The sequence below is a fragment of the Bos javanicus genome, chromosome 12 (assembly GCF_032452875.1).
Source record: "Bos javanicus breed banteng chromosome 12, ARS-OSU_banteng_1.0, whole genome shotgun sequence".
Lineage (NCBI taxonomy): Eukaryota > Metazoa > Chordata > Mammalia > Artiodactyla > Bovidae > Bos > Bos javanicus.
The window spans coordinates 5,588,536-5,610,126 of NC_083879.1; positions in this window are offsets into that span (position 1 = coordinate 5,588,536).

Below are 21,591 nucleotides of genomic sequence, written 5' to 3' on the forward strand. Positions count from 1 at the left end.
AGAATATACAATAGAGAAAAGACAATCTCTTTAACAAGTGGTGCAGGGAAAACTGGTCAACCACTTATAAAAGAATGAAGCTAGAACACTTTCTAACACCATATACAAAAATAAACTCAAAATGGATTAAAGTTCTTTTTTTTTTTTGTAGTTTATTTATTTATTTTTTTTTTCTAAATTTTTAAAAGAAAATCCATCCTGAACCCTCCTCCCTCCTCCCTCACCATACCATCACTCTGGGTTGTCCCAGTGCACCAGTCCCAAGCATCCAACATCGTGCATTGAACCTGGACTGGCATCTCGTTTCATACATGACATTTCACATGTTTCAATGCCATTCTCCCAAATCTTGCATCAGAAACTATAAAACTCCTAGAGGAGAACATAGGCAAAACACTCTGCAACATACATCACAGCAGGATCCTCTATGACCCACTCCCAGAATATTGGAAATAAAAGCAAGAATAAACAAATGGGACCTAATTAAACTTAAATTTTTAAGTTTAATTTAAATTGTTTAATTAATTTAATTTATTAAATTAATTAATAAAATTAAATAAATTTAATTTAATTTAAATTTTAATTTAAATTGTTGTGCTTTTAAGCACAACAAAGGAAACTATAAGCAAGGTGAAAAACAGCCTTCAGAATGGTAGAAAATAATAGCAAATGAAGCAACTGACAAAGAACCAATCTCAAAAATATACAAGCAACTCCTGCAGCTCAATTCCAGAAAAATAATCGACCCAATCAAAATATGGGCCAAAGACCTAAACAGATATTTCTCCAAAGAAGACATACAGATGGCTAACAAACACATGAAAAGATGCTCAACATCACTCATTATCAGAGAAATGCAAATCAAAACCACTATGAGGTACCATTTCACACCAGTCAGAATGGCTGCTATCCAAAAGTCTACAAGCAATAAATGCTGGAAAGGGTATGGAGAAAAGGGAACCCTTTTACATTGTTGGTGGGAATGAAAACTAGTATAGCCACTATGGAGAAAACAGTGTGGAGATTCCTTAAAAAAAGGAAAATAGAACTACCTTGTGACCCAGCAATCCCACTGCTGGGCATACACACCAAGGAAATGAGAATTGAAAGAGACACGTGTACCCCAATGGTCATTGCAACACTGTTTATAATAGCCAGGACATGGAAGCAACCTAGATGTCCATCAGCAGATGAATGGATAAGAAAGCTGTGGTACATATACACAATGGAGTATTACTCAGCCATTAAAAAGAATTCATTTGAATCAGTTCTAATGAGGTGGATGAAACTGGAGCCTATTATACACAGTAAAGTAAGCCAGGAGGAAAAACACCAATATCATGTACTAATGCATATAAATGGAATTTAGAAAGATAGTAACGATAACTCTATGTGAGACAGCGAAAGAGACACTAATGTATAGAACAGTCTTCTGGACTCTGTGGGAGAGAGAGGGGGTGGGATGATTTGGGAGAATGACATTAAAACATGTATAATATATAAGAAATGAATTGCCAGTCCAGGTTTGATGCAGGATACAGGAAGCTTGGGGCTGGTGCACTGGAATGACCCAGAGGGATGGTATGGGGAGGGAGGTGGGAGGGGGGTTCAGGATGGGGAACATGTGTACAACTGTGGTGTATTCATGTTAATGTATGGCAAAACCTACACAATATTGTAATTAGCCTCCAATTAAATAAATTTAAATTAAAAAAAGAGAATTAGTATTTTAAAATATCCATAATACCCAAAGCAATCTATACATTTAATTCAGTTTCTATCAAAATTTGTATGATATTTTTCACAGAACTGAAACAAGTAGTTATAAAATTTAAGCAGAACTATGAAAACCCCAAATTGTCAAACTTATCTTAAGTAAAAAGGTGAGAGCTGGAAGTACCATACGGTCTTTCTTCAGACTATAATACAAAGTTATACCAGCAAACCAACATGGCACCAGCACAAAACCAGAGACATATACCAATAGAGAAGAAAGAAGAGCCAATAAATTAATCCAGGCACTTATGGTCAATTAATTTACAACACAGAAGGAAAGAATATACAACAGAGAAAAGACACTCTCTTCAATAAGTGATGCTATGAAATACGGATAGTTAAGGCAAAAAAATGAAATTAGTACATTCTCTAACACCATATAATCAAATAAGCTCAATATGGATTAAGCCCTAAATCAGATCAGATCAGATCAGATCAGTTGCTCAGTCATGTCCGACTCTTTGCGATCCCATGAATCACAGCACGCCAGGCCTCCCTGTCCATCACCAACTCCTGGAGTTCACTCAGACTCACGTCCATCAAGTCAGTGATGCCATCCAGCCATCTCATCCTCCACCGTCCCCCTCTCCTCTTGCCCGCAATCCCTCCCAGCATCAGAGTCTTTTCCAATGAGTCAACTCTTCGCATGAGGCGGCCAAAGTACTGGAGTTTCAGCTTTAGCATCATTCCTTCCAAAGAAATCCCAGGGCTGATCTCCTTCAGAATGGACTGGTTGGATCTCCTTGCAGTCCAAGGGACTCTCAAGAAACTTGGTCAAATAGGAGATGGCAAAAATGAACATCGACATTTTAGGAATCAGCGAACTAAAATGGACTGCGATGTGTGAATTTAACTCAGATGGCCATTATATCTACTACTGCGGGCAGGAATCCCTTAGGAGAAATGGAATAGCCATCATGGTCAACAAAAGATTCCGATATGCAGTACTTGGATGCAATCTCAAAAACAACAGAATGATCTCTGTTAGTTTCCAAGGCAAACCATTCAATATCACAGTAATCCAAGTCTATGCCCCAACCAGTAACACTGAAGAAGCTGAAGTTGAATAGTTCTGTGAAGACCTACAAGACCTTTTAGAAATAACACCAAAAAAGATGTCCTTTTCATTATAGGGGACTGGAATGCAAAAGTAGGAAGTCAAGAAACACCTGGAGTAACAGGCAAATTTGGCCTTGGAATACGGAATGAAGCAGGGCAAAGGCTAATAGAGTTTTGCCAAAAGAACGCACTGGTCATAGCAAACACTCTCTTTCAACAACACAGAAGACGACTCTACACATGGACATCACCAGATGGTCAACACTGAAATCAGATTGATTATATTCTTTGCAGCCAAAGATGAAGAGGCTCTATACAGTCGGCAAAAACAAGACCGAGAGCTGACTGTGGCTTGGATCATGAACTCTTTATTGCCAAATTCAGACTGAAATTGAAGAAGGTAGAGAAAACTACTAGATCATTCAGGTATGACCTAAATCAAATCCCTTATGATTATACAGTGGAAGTGAGAAATAGGTTTAAGGGACTAGATCAGACAGACAGAGTGCCTGATGAACTATGGACGGAGGTTCATGACATTGTACAAGAAATAGGGATCAAGACAATCCCCAAGAAAAAGAAATGCAAAAAAGCAAAATGGTTGTCTGAGGTGGGCTTACAAATAGCTGTGAAAAGAAGAGAAATGAAAAGCAAAGGAGGAAAAGAAAGATATAAGCATCTGAATGCAGAGTTCCAAAGAATAGCAAGGAAAGATAAGAAAGCCTTCCTCAGTGATCAATGCGAAGAAATAGAGGAAAACAACAGAATGGGAAAGACTAGAGATCTCTTCAAGAAAATTCGAGATACCAAGGGAACATTTCATGCAAAGATGGGCTCGAAAAAGGACAGAAATGGTATGGACCTAACAGAAGCAGATGATATTAAGAAGAGGTGGCAAGAATACACAGAAAAACTGTACAAAAAAGATCTTCACGACCCAGATAATCACGATGGTGTGATCACTCACCTAGAGCCAGACATCCTGGAATGTGAAGTCAAGTGGGCCTTAGAAAGCATCACTATGAACAAAGCTAGTGGAGGTGATGGAATTCCAGTTGAGCTATTTCAAATCCTGAAAGATGATGCTGAGAAAGTGCTGCACTCAATATGCCAGCAAATTTGGAAAACTCAGCAGTGGCCACAGGACTGGAAAAGTTCAGTTTTCATTCCCACCCCAAAGAAAGGCAATGCCAAAGAATGCTCAAACTACTGCGCAATTGCACTCATCTCACATGCTAGTAAAGTAATGCTCAAAATTCTCCAAGCCAGGCTTCAGCAATACGTGAACCGTGAACTTCCTGATGTTCAAGCTGATTTTAGAAAAGGCAGAGGAACCAGAGATCAAATTGCCAACATCTGCTGGATCATGGATAAAGCAAAAGAGTTCCAGAAAAACATCTATTTCTGCTTTATTGACTATGCCAAAGCCATTGACTGTGCGGATCACAATAAACTATGGAAAATTCTGAAAGAGATAGGAATACCAGACCACCTGACCTGGCTCTAGAGAAACCTATATGGACATCAGGAAATAACAGTTAGAACTGGACATGGAACAACAGACTGGTTCCAAATAGGAAAAGGAGTACGTTAAGGCTGTATATTGTCACCCTGCTTATTTAACTTCTATGCAGGGTACATCATGAGAAACGGTGGGTAGGAAGAAGCACAAGCTGGAATCAAGATTTCCGGGAGAAATATCAATAACCTCAGATATGCAGATGACACCACCTTTATGTGAAGAGGAACTAAAAAGCCTCTTGATGAAAGTGAAAGAGGAGAGTCAAAAAGTTGCCTTAAAGCTCAACATTCAGAAAACGAAGATCATGGCATCTGTTCACATCACTTCATGGAAAATAAATGGGGAAACAGTGGAAACAATGGCTGACTATTTTTTGGGCTCCAAAATCACTGCAGATGGTGATTGCACCAATGAAAGTAAAAGATGCTTACTGCTTGGAAGGAAAGTTATGACCAACCTAGATAGCATATTAAAACGCAGAGACATTACTTTGCCAACAAAGGCCCATCTAGTCAAGGTTATGGTTTTTCCAGTGGTCATGCATAGATGTGAGAGTTGGACTGTGAAGAAAGCTGAGTGCTGAAGAAATGATGCTTTTGAACTGTGGTGTTGGAGAAGACTCTTGAGAGTCCCTTGGACTGCAAGGAGATCCAACCAGTCCATTCTAAAGGAGATCAGTCCTGGGTGTTCTTTGGAAGGACTGATGCTGAAGCTGAAACTCTAGTACTTTGGCCACCTCATGTGAAGAGTTGACTCATTGGAAAAGACCCTGATGCTGGGAGGGATTAGGGGCAGGAGGAGAAGGGGACGACAGAGGATGAGCTGGCTGGATGGCATCACCGACTCAATGGCCATGAGTTTGAGTAAACTCCTCTTGCGGTTGGTGATGGACAGGGAGGCCTGGCATTCTGCACTTCATGGGGTTGCAATGAGTTGGACATGACTGAGCGACTGAACTGAACTGAACTGATAAGACCTAAACCTGTTAAACTCCTAGAAGATAATTTAGGCAAAACATTCTTCAGCGTAAATCAAAGCACCTTTCATTGTCACCTTCAAGCACATTATTTTAATTGTGTAATTATTAATTAAGATACAAGAGTGAAGATATATATATAACTTCCATCCTTCTTGTTCCACTTTTCACTTCGTTCCCACTACCTAGTGAAAAAAAAATCTCTTTAATATTAGTGACATTCTCAATTATATCCTAAGATGTATTTGAAAGAATAATCTTAATTTTCACTTTCTTTGTTGTAGCAGTGATATTTATTAACCCTTTTGTAACATTTGCCACCTCAGTTATGCATGACTGATAGTTTGTGATTTTAAAATATTATACATTTTTCTGTGTATACAAATCTTAAAGGTATTTCTATAAGCAATTCTTTCAAATATTTTATAATTAAACACATTATTCAGTATATTTAAAGCATGTTTTGAATATTATAAGAATATATAGGCAGTTTATTTCATCACTCAGTTTGACTAAGTGAAAAATACTATTGAATTTATAATAGTCACAGGGTACAGAAGAGGTTCTCTGAAGCTTCAGATGGTAAAGAATAACACAATATCCTGCAGTGCAGGAGGCCTGGGTTCAGTCTCTGGATCTTGAAGATCCCCTGGAGAAGGAAATGGCTCCAGTATTCTTGCCTGGTAAAGCCACGGACAGTGGAGCCTGGCAGGCTACAGGCCATGGGGTTGCAGTGTCAGATACAACCGAGCGACTTTCATTTTTCAATAAAAAGTGATGTTATATCAGATCGATCATAAAGGTACTAATACATAAGACAAAATTACTATGTAATAGATGAACAAACTGAAATGTGTGTAGTATGGTTGTTTAATAATCAGATCTTGTTCTTGTGGTTAACATTGGCAGCACTTTAATATCTACAAGGCAGTCTCCTTCACTAAGAGTCAAGGAAGTGTTTACTGACTTAAAATATTTTTCACTGTTATATATTTCGTATTCAGCATTTTAGATGTGTTATAAGGATGGAAACATGTTGGTCTTATAAGGGTATAGCTACCCCTCTCCACAGTGTTACTTTTCATTGTAAATTTGTACATTTTAAATATTGTGTAAAGAATCAGACTTTGTGTTCTTGATCAATGTCAGTCTCCTCACTGTGAGTAGCACAATAAGGAATTCAAATATTTTTGTTAGGCACCAAACTCTAAGAATTTCAGTTTGCAATTATATAGAAGATTAATGATGGAAGGAAGGAATAAAAAGATGAGACATATGGGAAAACCTTTTCTTCCATATTCTAATGTGATTATTGTGTTGAAAAATGATAATGTATGAAGATTTTCATAGAGGAATAAGCTGCTTCATTATACATACTTAAAATATTTTTTAAAATTCTTTATTGTGTTATAAAGCTTAAGTATTTAAAAGTTTTTGTGAAAGAGATTTAAAGAATCATTGATCATTAAAGTGCTAGCAAAATTATTAGAGCAAAGAACTATTTGCCTGTAGGAAGTAACCATCTTTCTTCTCTCAATTAGTGACATAAGAGACACTTTAGACAAAAGCACATGGGAGATATTGGGTAAAATCAGAAAGATTATTAGAAAGGAATAATAATATAAAAAGAGCAATGAATGTTTGCATTCTAACGTGGGAAGGGGGAACAATATAAATGAACAGAAAGAATAGGATCAAGAACGAAGGTGGGATGAAAAAATGCCAGCACATATGGTGAAGAAGCTGAAAGTTGCCTGTCTTACTTGCACAGATATATTTCTAAGATAACCCATGAACTATATATTTAACACAGTTGAAATTGAAAGTTGAATTTGTCAGCAGATGTGGGTACTGAATGATATCTATAATAAACTATGCTAGTTCATAGTGATACAAAATGAATAAAATATGATCATACTATTCTAGTGGTTCGTAAGGTGATAATATTTATCTGGTTATAAAAATTGCAATATATAATTGCATAATTATAAAGTATAACACAATGTGATGATGATGCAAGGTTAGCATCCTAGGAGATCATGAGTAAGTATTTAGTATCTAATTTCTGGGATAATCAAGTACATATTCACAAAAACATTAAAACCATAGCTGAAATTTTATGTAACTTGGAGTTTGCAAAACAGGTAAGTCAAGAAGGTCAGATTACCTAGGAGAGTAATCCACCTAGAACATCTGCTGTGCCACCAGGAGTTGATCCTGGTCCAAATGACCTGGCTAGTACTATTTCCCTGTTTGATCTGACCACACTTCATGGACACTCATCTTGAACTTGACACCTCAGTCAAACAATGTGACCTTCTTTAATTATGGCATATCATTCTTTACATTTTCTTAATTTTTAGACTATGTTATCCTGATTTTTGGCTTAATGCCTTAGAACTGTTTAGTTCCTTCACAGTAGATGAATGGACTTTTAAAATAAATTATTCATTAAATCACAGAATCTACCCCCCACCCCGCAAGAGGAACTATAACAAATAAAGCTTACTGTATGAAATTAAAATTGTATTAAATAATTATATAACAGAAACAAACTCTTCTCTCCCAGTCTTATTATTCTTGTTTTGGAAAACCTACATTGATTTACATCTTATCTAGTTTTCATTACTTGATGGCTGTGTAACTATTAAAATCGATATAAAGAAATGTTGGAGAATATCTCTACACGTGTATGAATTTAAGTAATATAACACCACCTACCATTAAAGGGGAAATTATGGAGTTATGATGAATCTGAGTTATTTTAAAGATAGATTATCTCAATTTGCAAAGACATTGGCAAATTATACGCATTTGGTCTACATTCTATTACAATTTCTTATATGCCATTTACATTTTATTTATAATACTGAGATTATATATATTTAGCCCATATATTTAGCAGAAATTCTTACAGTAACCTTTCCCTTTCTCCTCCCTGGCCTTTCCTCACATAAGTGTATAGTTTTCTAGTTAACCTTATGAATACATAGGGATTGTAGACTTGATTAATGGTTTACAAATGTCATCTGCCATAAATTTTAGGGAGTATAGATTCTTTTTCCAACTTTGATGATATCTTCTAGGATAACTAGTACTCTACTGCTCATTTTAGTGGAGTATAAAAGCAAGATGATATCTGAAATGTAATTACTTAAACATATTAAAACATTTTTTTCTGAACCAAGAAAAATAGTTAATTTCACATACTATACTTCTTTGGAAAGAAGATAAGATTTAAAAAATAATAGTGTTATGTGTTGAATATGTGCTATGCTTAGTCACTCAGTCTTGTCTGACTCTCTACAGCCCCATGGACTGTAGCCCACCAGGCTCCTCCTGAAAATTTTCAGGGAAGAACACTGGAGTGGGTTGCCATTTCCCTTTTCAGGGGATCTTCCCAGCCCGGGATCACACCGCCGTCTCCTGCGTCTCCTGTATTAGCAGGAGGTACTATTCCACTAGCGCCACCTGGGAAGCCCAATGTATGTGTAGAATGTATTTCTGAGAAATACTCCCTCAATGAAAACAGAATAACTGGAAAAGATGGTGAAGTCAGCAACATCCTCTTGGAAACAAACAGACTATTATAACTAAGGTTAATATTTACCCAAGGCTCATTTTATGCCAGACAATTTTCTAAGGACTTTATTGTCATACACACACACAGGTGTAAGTGAGCCGTACCAGATTCTCTTTTTCATGGAAGAAACAACAGTGGTTTAGTTAATTAATTAGGTTGTTGGTATCACCCATCTAACAATGAACAGAAGTCCTCTGAACTCATGAAGTCCAGCTCCAGACTCCAAGTTCTTAATCAAATGCTTTCTGATCTTTTAGGTATAATTAGATTTACTTTCAGAGAAGGCAATGGCAACCCACTCCAGTACTTTTGCCTGGAAACTCTCATGGACGGAGGAGCCTGGTGGGCTGCAGTCCATGGGGTCGCGAAGAGTCAGACAGGACTAAGTGACTTCACTTCCACTTTTCACTTTCATGCATTGGAGAAGGAAATGGCAAACCGATCCAGCTTTCTTGCCTGGAGAATCCCAGGGATGGAGGAGCCTAGTAGGCCGCCGCCTATGGGTCGCACAGAGTCGGACACGACTGAAGGGACTTAGCAGCAGCATCAGCAGATTTACTTTTATGGAAAAAGTACCTATATAGTAAATGCTACTCTTTTCTACACCATCCAGCCTTGAACCAGGATATATCTATGTTCAGAATATAAATGCAACATTACTGTTAGCAACGGCCCTTAGCAGAAATATCATCTTCGATCCTAGAAGTGATATATATATAAAAATAATTATATATATATAAATGTTATATATATATAAATGTTATATATATATATATATATATAAATGTTATATATATATATATATATATATATATATATATATATATATATAATTTACCAAAAAGATCCTGAAAAATTTTCAGGATTACTCTGGACCTAAGATTTTTGATATGGAGGAAGACTGTATTATTGACATCAATGAATCTGAAGATAATGATGAACATCTTACAGGTTAACATAGATGTTAACTTTGATTCTGATTGGTGCTAATTAGTTCTGAGATAGCAGTTTGTAAGTTCCTCTTTCCTGAGTCCTGGGCCCTGTGAAATCCAAATTGCTATTTCCATTATATTTTCCTGATGAACTGTGGGTATACATTTTTATTGTTTGTATTTATGGTGTTTAAAATAAATAACATTCACAAAAAACAATGATTTCTTTTATATCTTTCCTTTTTAATTTTTGTACATATTGATAAATTTTATCTCCTTGTTAATTTTGTCTTATTTTCAAGCCTATACTCTCCAAGCGTCTGTTTGAATAATCTACTTATGTCAAGGCAACATTTACCATCTTTGGGAAGAAGCATCATATCTTTTTCATGATATAAGAAGATATTTAATATCTGTTACACATGGGAGGGGGGCTTAAGAAGGAGGGGATATGTGTACACTTATGGCTAATTCATGCTGTTGTAGGCAGAAATCAACACAACATTGTAAGGTAATTATCTTCTAATTAAAAATAAATTTTTAAAAATAAACCTGTCATGGTTTTAACCAATCAAAATATCATATACACATTTTATATTTCTAAGAACAATTCCTTAAACTTCCACCATTTACCAGTCAAGAGTCACAAACAGTTTAAGGACCGAAGGCAAAAATAAAGCTAATATTTATTTACCCTGGCTTATTTCATCGTTAAAGTGGTAATTGTTAGAATATTAAGTCAAAATCTGTTCTCTAATTTTCAGCCGTGGGTCTAATTTCTGATGCCTGAGGTGAAGGAAAACCAAATTGCTTCAGATGATGTCTAACTTGGCTCCACTGTTAATATTTCAAATGTAAACTTTAATAACTCAATATCTAAATTTTCTTTTCTTTTCTTTTTTTTTTTTCTTCTCCTCCAAGGGATCTTCCTGATCTAGAGATCAAACCTGTGTCTCTTGGGGAAGGGGTGGGGATTTCCAGAAACTGGACTAACACCTGCTTTTGACCTTTATAGTCAGCCTTGAAACAGTCACAGCACCTGTGGTTGTGCCGTTTAGCTTGCTGATGTGTTACAGTAAGCGTATACCCAAAGTCTAGTGGAAGTCGACTTGTCCACAATATCGAACCCATTTGGTTCTAATGGTTGTGTCATGTCCTCTGGCTATGTCATTCTTTTAAAGGTCGTGCTCTGCCACCTTCCCTCCTGTTTCAGAAGTAGAAGTTGGAGTGGTGAAAAAGGAAGGCTAGGTAGGTTAAGTGCTGAAAAAGTGTTCTGTAGAACCTAAGATACAAAGAAACAAAACGCTTTGGGGTGGGAGGACCAGAGAGCAAGGAGAAGGGTGGGGAATACTTCCAGATGAGGGTGGAAAGTGACATCCAGAAATTTGAGACTTTGTTTAGTATACAATGAAGAGCCACAAAGATTTTAAAGTAGGTGTATGTCTTGGTTAGGAGGGCTTCCCAGGTGGCTCGGTGGTAAAGCTAAATTTTATTTTAATAATAATAGTGTTTTATAATATGCAAAAATAATAAAAAAATATAATCATGCACTTTGCTCTATAAAAGCAGATTGCAATATTATTATTGATACTCACTGCAAAATGTGTACCATTGATACTAATTTTTAGATCAAGTACCTCATGAATACATAGGTAAGAAAACTGACTGTTGGAGAGGACTGATGAAATTTTCCCATTTTTTTACAGCAGAATAACTACTTGCTTTGTTGGTGTTGAGATCTTGGATGAGCCGGGCCTCTTTTTGTTTTAGGAGTGAAGGATTCAGTGGTACAGGCTTAAGAGAATAGATCACTGGAAAGTTCATATGAGATCAAATTAATCTGGAACATGGTTGTTCCTGTGAAATCATCAGGACTCAATGTCTCAGATTCTCAGCTCTGTTCCCAAGTACAGCATCACACAGGAGAAAGAATGTTGCTATGAGGTAGTAATATAGAGACCAATTAATTTAAGGCTTTCACTCTGTTCTCTTAAAAGAAACTAACATAAGGTAAAAGATGTGTCCTTTATTACAATTCCCAGAGGGCTACCAAAACTGGGCTAACATGGGACCCTTGGCTGGAGCCTCTTGCTCTAGTTAAGGGTATTACTGGCTAAGGGGATAAAAGTGCTCTCATTACCTTTCAGTGTCATCTTCCCAGGTGGTACTAGTGATAAAGAACACACTGCCAATGCAGGAGATGTAAGAGATGTGGGTTTGATCCCAGGATCAAGAAGATCCCCTGGAGAAGGGCATGGAAATGTATTCTTGGATTCTTGCTTAGAAAATGCCATGTACAGAGAAGGCTAGAGAGCTAAAGTTCATAGCATGGATGAACTTCAGTTCATCTGAAGCAACTTGCTGCTGCTGCTAAGTCACTTCAGTCGCATCCAACTCTGTGCGACCCCATAGATGGTAGCCCACCAGGCTCCCCCGTCCCTGGGATTCTCCAGGCAACTTAGCACACATGTATGCCCGTCCATCCTCAAAGTCAGAGGTGAAGTGAAATCTACAAAACTGGAATGATGTCTACACAACTGGCACGAGAATGAGTTAGAAATGTTGTTTATTCAAGGAAAATCACAGTGCTTTCATAAGAGTGTGAAGGAATTAAACAAAGGCAAGTAAGAAAAATGTTCACTATAACTCCTTTTACTGAGTCTTTAATAAGGATGTGATGCTTGGAGAAATTAGGAAGCTTGCTTAAAGTCCCACCACTTGCCATGGCTAGAATCCGTCTCACCCCACCCCACAATCCAATCTTCTAATTTTTTAGTACGATATTATATACACAATGTTATACAATGCAGGACTGTGCTACCACTTGTCCTGAAGTTCTCATCTTTCATCAGCTTTTCTCAAATGCTATAAATGGTAGATGAAGACAAAGACTAATTAGACATCATCTTAGATGCATGGTTTTGTCTCTAGCAAGACAAAACACTTCCACAGCAACAACTAAGTAAAACAGAAGATTATGTAAAAATTTGTGTTTTTCAAAACATTGTAGATTAAGAAGTCAAGATGAACAAAAATAAAAGAGAATACTTGTTAGTTCTTGTCAGAATGTTTCTGTCCCTAGGGTCATTTGAATGAAATGGGGGATAGTTTATCTGAGAAAAGTAAGGCAGACTTACTCCAGGTAGATTAATCATTTGGGGGAGAGAAGACATCAAATCTTGTGAAGCCCATGTGGTCTGACATGCTGGGTTGGCAACTCAGTTGGATTCAGTTCATTCACTCAGTGGTGCATGACTCTTTGCAACCCCATGGACTGCAGCACACCAGGCTACTCTGTCCTTCACCAACTCCTGGAGCTTGCTCAATCTCATGTCCATTGAGTCGGTGATGCCATCCAACCATCTCATCCTCTGTCATCCCCTTATCCTCCTGCCTTCAATCTTTCCCAGCATCAGGGTTTTTTTTTTTTTTTTTACCCCCAATGAGTGAGTTCTCCACATCAGGTGGCCAAGTTATTGGAGCTTCAGCTTCAGTATCAGTCCTTCCAAAGAATATTCAGGACCGATGAAAGGTTGCTGCTGTGAGCCATATGTTACACCAGGATTCTTGACCTCCAGAGGAGAGGATTTTGATCCGGGGTCAGAGACAAGGCTTGACTACTTGGAGCTTTTTGTGTAGCAAAGTTTTATTAAAGTATAATACAGCTAGGGAAACTTATGATATAGACATCAGAAGGGGATAAAAAGAGTGCCCCCTTGATAGTTTTTAGAGAGGTGTTTTATGTCTTTTAGAAAGCTATTAATCAGATAAGAGAGACACCTCAAGGCTGAGGGAGTTTCACCAGGCCCCTCTCCCACAATATGCATTTTTGAGATAGGATGGCATGCGGTGTATCATCCCCTGTCCATAAAACATTTGACAGGAATACTGGTTTGTTGAGTCATTACTGGCCCAAGGTTTGAGGGAGGAAAAAAAAAAAAAAAGTTAGTCTTAGACAGAACCATTTTGAAGAAAGGCAGATTCTGAAGCAAATACATAGCTTCAGTAACATAGCTTAAGAAAAACGTTTCCATTCGAAAAATGCATTGATTAACTCAAGGCAGAACCAGGTATCATCAACACAGAATTAAAAGAAGCCTCTTCTAATTTTGGGTTAGAGAAGGAAAACAAGCCTGCCACTCGCAGTTTCTTTCCTCCTGCCACTTGGGGACCTCTGGCCTTCCTGCCTGTTACCCTCTCATTACCCCCCCCCCCCTTTTCTTTTAGGAGTATTATGTTGCCTAGGGAAAGGGACGATCCTTCATTCATTCCATAACTGCTTCCAAGCTGACAAGGGGCGTCATCCCTAAACTGGTGAAGCAACACATTTTCCTAACCCTCCTGTTGACCGTCTGTGATCCAGAGGCCCCAAGTAGTAGTTGGAGGAAGCTGTGGCACGAGTAAGAGTTTGGACAACAATTTGTAATTTAAAATTCTTCATGTGGCTAGAAACAAATCCAGCTACACAGGTGCAGATTCAGGGAGCAAAAACAGGACAATCAGAGTTATTACAATTAAGATAGCTTTCCACAATCGGGAAATGTTTCCCAAAGTAAAGCAAATGAGGCTTCAGGCATATCCATAGCCTGAATCAGCATGTTCATGTGTTTAGTAAAGTGAGTAACATTAGTGCTCATATCTTTTATATATGTACAACATTGGGTATGAATAATGGCACAAATTCCTCCTTGTGTGGCTGTTAGAATATCTAAGGCCAATCTGTTTTGTAAAACCACCATTGTAATTTGTATTTGTTCATCATTAAGGGCTGAAATAGTTTTTTGAGAATAGTCACAGCATCAACCCATAGCATAATTTCTGTAGTTCCCAGAGAGGGAATGAATATTGCAGCCACATAATCATACCAGTGAAATACAGACCTCGTCCAATGAGTTCTAAGGTGTGGCAAATTGGCAGGCTTCTCTGGAAGCTCTGAGAATGTGAAGCCATGAGTAAAAGCTCCCTATCCAGCTAGGGGAACATCACACCCATAGGTCAGAGCCACATAATGAGTAGGTCCTGTTTGGAGCAAGCCAGTGTGACTGAGGGATCCATTCCCAATCAGTGTCTAGCCAGGCAAAACTAGGACCTGTACTGGGGTAAGAAAACACAGGAATGATTACATTGCATATTTCTTGAGGCAAAAACCCAGATTGTTTCCAGTCATTATTAAGCTGTCAGCTAATTCTGGGGAAGGCTCTGTTTGTCCCCCGCATATGGGGGCACTAGACATTAGGTGTCCCTTTTCAGGAGTTAGCCATATGATCTCATTCCATATTTGATAAACATCATGCAAAGAACCATCAGATCTAGACCCATTTGTCTTCTTATGTGCAGCAGAATAGTCATTAAACCAACATAAAGTATAATCAAAGTTAAAAGTCACATTATATCCATAGTTACGGTACAAAGTGTTACACCAGTCCATTTTAGGATTGTTAGATGTCATCAGATTAAGAAGAGACATCACATATGATTGCTGTTGGTGAAGGTAGTTACAGACTTGGAGAAAGTCCTTTCCCTGAAGTAGAGATGCCCACCATGGGAAGCCTTCTGCCAATGAGGATAGGAGTGCTCCACATACCCGGCAATTAGACCAACTGTGGAAGGCAGCATATGAATGAGCTCAGGACAGGAAGGGATCTTGAGGGTCAAACAGCAGACTCAGGATTTTTGGAGTCAGCAGAAGCCGGCCCATATAGATTATTTGGTCCATCTGAAAAGTGAAAAAGTAAAAGCATAAAGAATAAAGACATAAAATAATATTGTTTACTCTGAGGGTTAGGATGCCACTTTTTAACTCGAACATGGTACACCCATGAATCAATTCCTGGCACCTTGACAGCTGTGGGAAAAGAAAGAATAACCTGGTAAGGGCTTTCCCAGAGGGGTTCAAGAGATTGCCACCACCCCCACCCCCACCCCACCCCTCACTGCCAAATCCCAATGTCTTTATCAGGACCTTGGTTCCTGGCTCAAACAGTGGCTTGTTCGACTCAGAGGCTGGGTCACTGTCCAGAGTTCTCATGTCTGTTGAAAAGCTCAAAGTTGAGTTATATAGCAGTGACTGATATTTAAGAAGCCAATTGTCTGTCATCCAAATATTAACTTTAGAGTTTAAGATTCCACTCACATCATGAGAATTTAGTACAGTAAGATTTTGCCCATTAATAAACTCAAGAGCTTCAGGTACCAGTAAAAGCAATAGCAGAAATTACCCTTAGACAATCTGGCCACCCACATGCCACTACATCTAATACTCTCCTCAGGTATCCTATAGGTTGCTGGTGAGGCCCTTGGGGTTGTATCATAACTCCCACGGCCATACCTTTTCTTTCAGTGACAGATTAAACTCTGGTCCTGTGGGCAAGCTCAAAGCAGGAGCTTTCAGGAGAGCAGTTTAAAGAGCCTTAAAAGCCTTTTGAGTATCTGGAGATCAAACCAACTTGTCATTTTGGGCTTGATGAGTTTTAGTTATAAGTTTGTATAAAGGTTGGGTAAGTTCCCCATCATCTGAATTCCAAATGTGGTAGTAGCCTGTGATACCCCCAAATCCTCTCAACTGTCTTAAAGTCATTTTAAGGTAGGGGATGATTTAGTATAGGCTTAATTCTCTTGGGGACTATGGCCCTCATTCCTTCGGATATGATTAGGCCCATATATTTAACAGATTGTTGACAAAACTAACTTTTCCCTTGATGCCTTATAACTGTAGCCAGTCAAAAAGTTTAGGAAGTCTTTTGAGGCTTGCGAGCAAGCTTCTTCTGTCTCAGAACAGAGCAGAATACCATCTACATAGTGTAACACTACTGTCTAAGAGCTATTAAAGTTTTGTAGGTCCCGTGACAAACTCTGTCCAATTAAGTGAGGGCTGTCACAAAACGCCTGGGACAAAACTGTCCAGGTTAACTGAGAAGCTGGCTGGGTAGGGTCTTCAAAAGCAAATGAAAAATGACTTTCTTCTGACAACATTATAGAATAGGAGGCATTTTTTAAATCAATTACTGAAAAATATTTGGCTTATTCAGGAATTTCAGACAATAGAGTATAAGCATTGGGTAGCATGGGAAGGAAGGGAACCACACAGTCTCATTTACTATTTGTAAATCTTGAACTAGTCTCCATTTATCATTTGACTTTTTCATACCCAAAATAGGAGTGTTGCATGGACTATTACAGGGAATTAATAGCCCCTGCTCCTTTAAATTTTCAATGATAAGTTTTAACCCTTTCTTAATCTTGAGTTTTAGAGAATACTGCTTTTGATGTGGAAATATGTGTGGGTCTTTGAGCTTGATAATGACATTAATAACACAAAATTGAGCATTTTGTGCTCAACCCACAGTTTTTCCATCAACCCACACTCTAAGATTTACATTTTGTTCAATTAATGGGAGAGAAATTTTCATGAAAACAGAGCCGTGGACCTTGCTCAGTATGTCCCTCCCAAAAAGGGGTGAGGGAGACTCTGGCACAATCAAAAACTCATGTGAAAACAGCACAGAGTCTCAGTTGCAGCTTAGAGGACAACTGAAATAATAACGTTTGGCTCATCCAGACAGTCCCATTGCAGTAGTGGATTGGGGAGAAAGTGAGCAGGGGCTTCAGTAAGCACAGAGTAAGTTGTCCTGGTGTCCAGAAGGAAATCAAATGATTAGCCCCCTACAGTTATTAATAGCCAGGGTTCCTCAGGTATAATTAGGATGGGATCTTGTGTGGGGACCCGCGGACAGCTTTAGTTCTGATTGTCCTGAGAATCCGACCTCTGGGGCCTATGCCTCTGAGGGCAGTCTCTCTTCCAGTGTGGTCCTTTACAGACCAGACATGGACCTGGGGGCAGCTTAGAAGACTGAGGGCAATCCCACTTGAGGTGCCCCTCTTTCCTGCAGTAATAGTAAATCCATCCCTTTCCACTGGGGTCCCTCTGGGCACTTTTCTCAGGTTGTCTCAGAATGGTTCTGACCACCATTATTAGGGCTTCAGTCTGTTCCTTGGTCTTTCTCTGCTTTTCCTTCTCCCGATATTCCCTGATGTAATAAACTGTCCCAACCAGTTGCAATAAATTATTTGAAGACTGATTTTGTCAAGATACCTGTTTTAGTAGCTTACGGTGGATATCTGGAGCCAGCTGACTGAGAAATCTATCATTTAAGATCACTCTTCCCTCTTCACTTTCAGGACCAATCTCAGTGAGTCTGTGAATGGCTTCTCACAGTCTACCTAAGAATTTACCAGGTGCTTCCTTCTTTTCCTGTTCTATGTTTGCCAGTTTGGCATAGTTTAAAGTCTTAGTACATGTTCTCATGAGTCCTTCAAGCATACATCTGACAAAATGACTCTGATCCCATCTTCTTTTAGCTGCATTATAGTCCCATTTCAGTTCAGTTCAGTCACTCAGTCATGTTTGATTCTGTGAGACTCCATGGACTGCAGCGCGACAGACCTCCCTGTCCATCATCAATTCACAGAGTTTACTCAGACCCAAGTCCATCGACATGGGGATGCCATTCAACACTCTCATACTCTTTCATCCCCTTCTCCTCCCACCTTCAATATTTCCAGCATCAAGGTCTTTTCAAATGATGTGGTTACTAGCATCAAATGGCTGAACTATTGGTGTTTCAGCTTCAGCATCAGTCTTTCCAATGAATATTCAGGACTGATTTCCTTTTGAATGGACTGGTTGGATCTCCTACTGTCCAAGGGACTTTCAAGAGTCTTCTTCAGCACCATAGCTCAAAAGCATCAATTCTTCAGCACCCAGCTTTCTTTATAATCCAACTCTCACATCCATACATGACTACTGGAAAAACCATAGCTTTGACTAGACGGACATTTTTTGGCAAAGTAATGTCTCTGCATTTTAATATGCTGTCTAGGTTGGTCATAACTTTTCTTCCAAGGAGTAAGCGTCTTTTAATTTCATGGCTGCAGTCACCATCTGCAGTGATTTTGGAGCCCCCCCAAATAAAGTCTGACACTGTTTCCATTGCTTCCCTATCTGATTGTCAAAAGTGATGGCACCAAATACTATGATCTTCGGTTTTTGAATGTTGAGTTTAAGCCAACTTTTTTATTCTCTTCTTTCACTTTCATGAAGAGACTCTTTAGTTCTTTTTGCTTTCTGCCATATTGGTGGTGTCATCTGCATATCTGAGGTTATTAATATTTCTCCCAGAAATCTTGATTCCAGTGTGTGCTTCATCCTGCCTAGCATTTCTCATGATGTACTCTGCATATAAGTTAAATAAGCAGGGTGACAATATACAGCTTTGTTACTCCTTTCCCCATTTGGAACCAGTCTGTTGTTCCATGTCCAGCTCTTACGGTTTCTTCCTGACCTGCATACAAATTTCTCAGGAGACAGGTTGGGTGATATGGTACTCCCATCTCTCAGAATTTTCCACACTTTGTTGTGATCCACACAGTCAAAGGCTTTGACATAGTCATAAAACAGAATACATGTTTTTTTTTTTTTTTTTGAAATCTGTATAAGTTATTTATTTTAGTATCTGCTTCATAGCATGAAAGATTATTAAAAACTTTAGCAGAAGCAGAATACATGTTTTTATGGAACTCTCTTGCTTTTTTGTTGATCCAGCAGATGTTGGCAATTTGATCTCTAGTTCCTCTGCCTTTTCTAAATCCAGTTTGAACATCTGGAAGTTCATGGTTCACATACTGTTGAAGCCTGGCTTGAAGAATTTTGAGTATTACTTTGCTAGCATGTGAGATGAGTGCAATTGTGTAGTAGTTTGAGCATTCTTGGCATTGCCTTTCTTTGGGATTGGAATGAAAACTTATCTTTTCCAGTCCTGTGACCACTGCTGAGTTTTCCAAATTTGCTGGCATATTGAGTGTAACACTTTCACAACATCATCTTTCAGGATTTGAAACAGCTCAACTGGAATTCTTTTCCATTAGAGGTCAGACAGATTGAAAACCACAGTCACAGAAAACAAACCAATCTGATCACATGGACCACAGCCTTATCTAACTCATTGAAACTATGAGCCATGCCATGTAGGGCCACCCAAGACGGACAGGTCATGGTGGATAATTCTGACAAAATGTGGTCCAGTGGAGAAGGGAATGGCAAACATTTCAGTATTCTTGCCTTGAGAACCCCATGAACAATATGAAAAGGCAAAAAGATAGGACACTGAAAGATGATCTCCTCAGGTCGGTAGGTGCCCAATATGCTAATGGAGATCAGTGGAGAAATAACTCCAGAAAGAATAAAGAGATAGAGACCAAGCAAAAATAACACCCATTTGTGGATGTGACTGGTGATGGAAGTAATGTCCGATGCTGTAAATAACAATACTGCATATGAACCTGGAATGTTAGGTCCATGAATCAAGGCAAATTGGAAGTGGTCAAACAGGAGATGGCAAGAGTGAACATCACCATTTTAGGAATCAGCGAACTACAATGGACTGGAATGAGTGAATTTAACTCAGATGACCATTATATCTACTACTGTGGTCAAGATTCCCTTAGAAGAAATGGAATAGCCATCATAATCAACAAAAAATCTGAAATACAGTACTTGGATGCAATCTTGAAAACAACAGAATGATCTCTGATTGCTTCCAAGGCAAACCATTCAATATCACAGTAATCCCAGTCTATGCCCCGACAAGTAATGCTGAAGAAACTGAAGTTGAATGGTTCTATGAAGACTTACAAGACTTTGTAGAACTAACACCCAAAAAAGATGTCCTTTTCATAATAGGGGACTGGAAAGCAAAAGTTGTAATCCCAGTCTGGTTCTATAGTTCTGACTGCCTGGTTCCCAGGAAGGAGAATGGCCATCTTGTCTCCCCTCTTTCCTGCTGACTCATTACCAAACCATTCATCTCCATAGGCAATAGCTTTCACCAAAACTTGAGTTTTTGAGTCAGGGGTTAGCATTTGCCTCAGGGTATACATCACATCCTTCTAAATAAGATCATAAAGCAGAGTAACACCCTTAAAGGTTCGAATAGATTTCTCTGGGTCTTCCAAATAGTCTCCCAGATCTTTCTTGATTCTTTGTATTTTTGATAAGAAAAGGGATTATTAACGCTCATGGATTGACCCTCCCCACCCCTTGGTGGGTGTTTCATGGAGAGGCAACAGTTTGTGAGGCTGTTCCCCAGCCTCTTTGGCTGCCTTTAGCATATGATCCCAGGAATAGCTTGGAGAAATGTGTTTTTCCTTATCTCTTTTTCTCCAGTTCAGTTCAGTTCAGTCACTCAGTCGTGTCTGACTCTTTATGACCCCATGAATCGCAGCACGCCGGGCCTCCCTGTCCATCACCAACTCCTGGAGTTCACCCAGACTCACGTCCATCGAGTCAGTGATGCCATCCAGACATCTCATGCTCTGTCGTCCCCTTCTCCTCCTGCCCCCAATCCCTCCCAGCATCAGAGTCTTTTCCAATGAGTCAACTCTTCGCATGAGGTGGCCAAATTACTGGAGTTTCAGCTTCAGCATCAGTACTTCCAATGAACCCCCAGGACTGATCTCCTTTAGGGTGGACTGGTTGGATCTCCTTGCAGGCCAAGGGACTCTCAAGAGTCTTCTCCAACACCACAGTTCAAAAGCATCAGTTCTTCGGTGCTCAGTCTTCTTCACAGTCCAACTCTCATATCCATACATGACCACTGGAAAAACCATAGCCTTGACTAGACAGACCTTTGTTGGCAAAGTAACGTCTCTGCTTTTCAATATGCTGTCTAGGTTTGGTCATAACTTT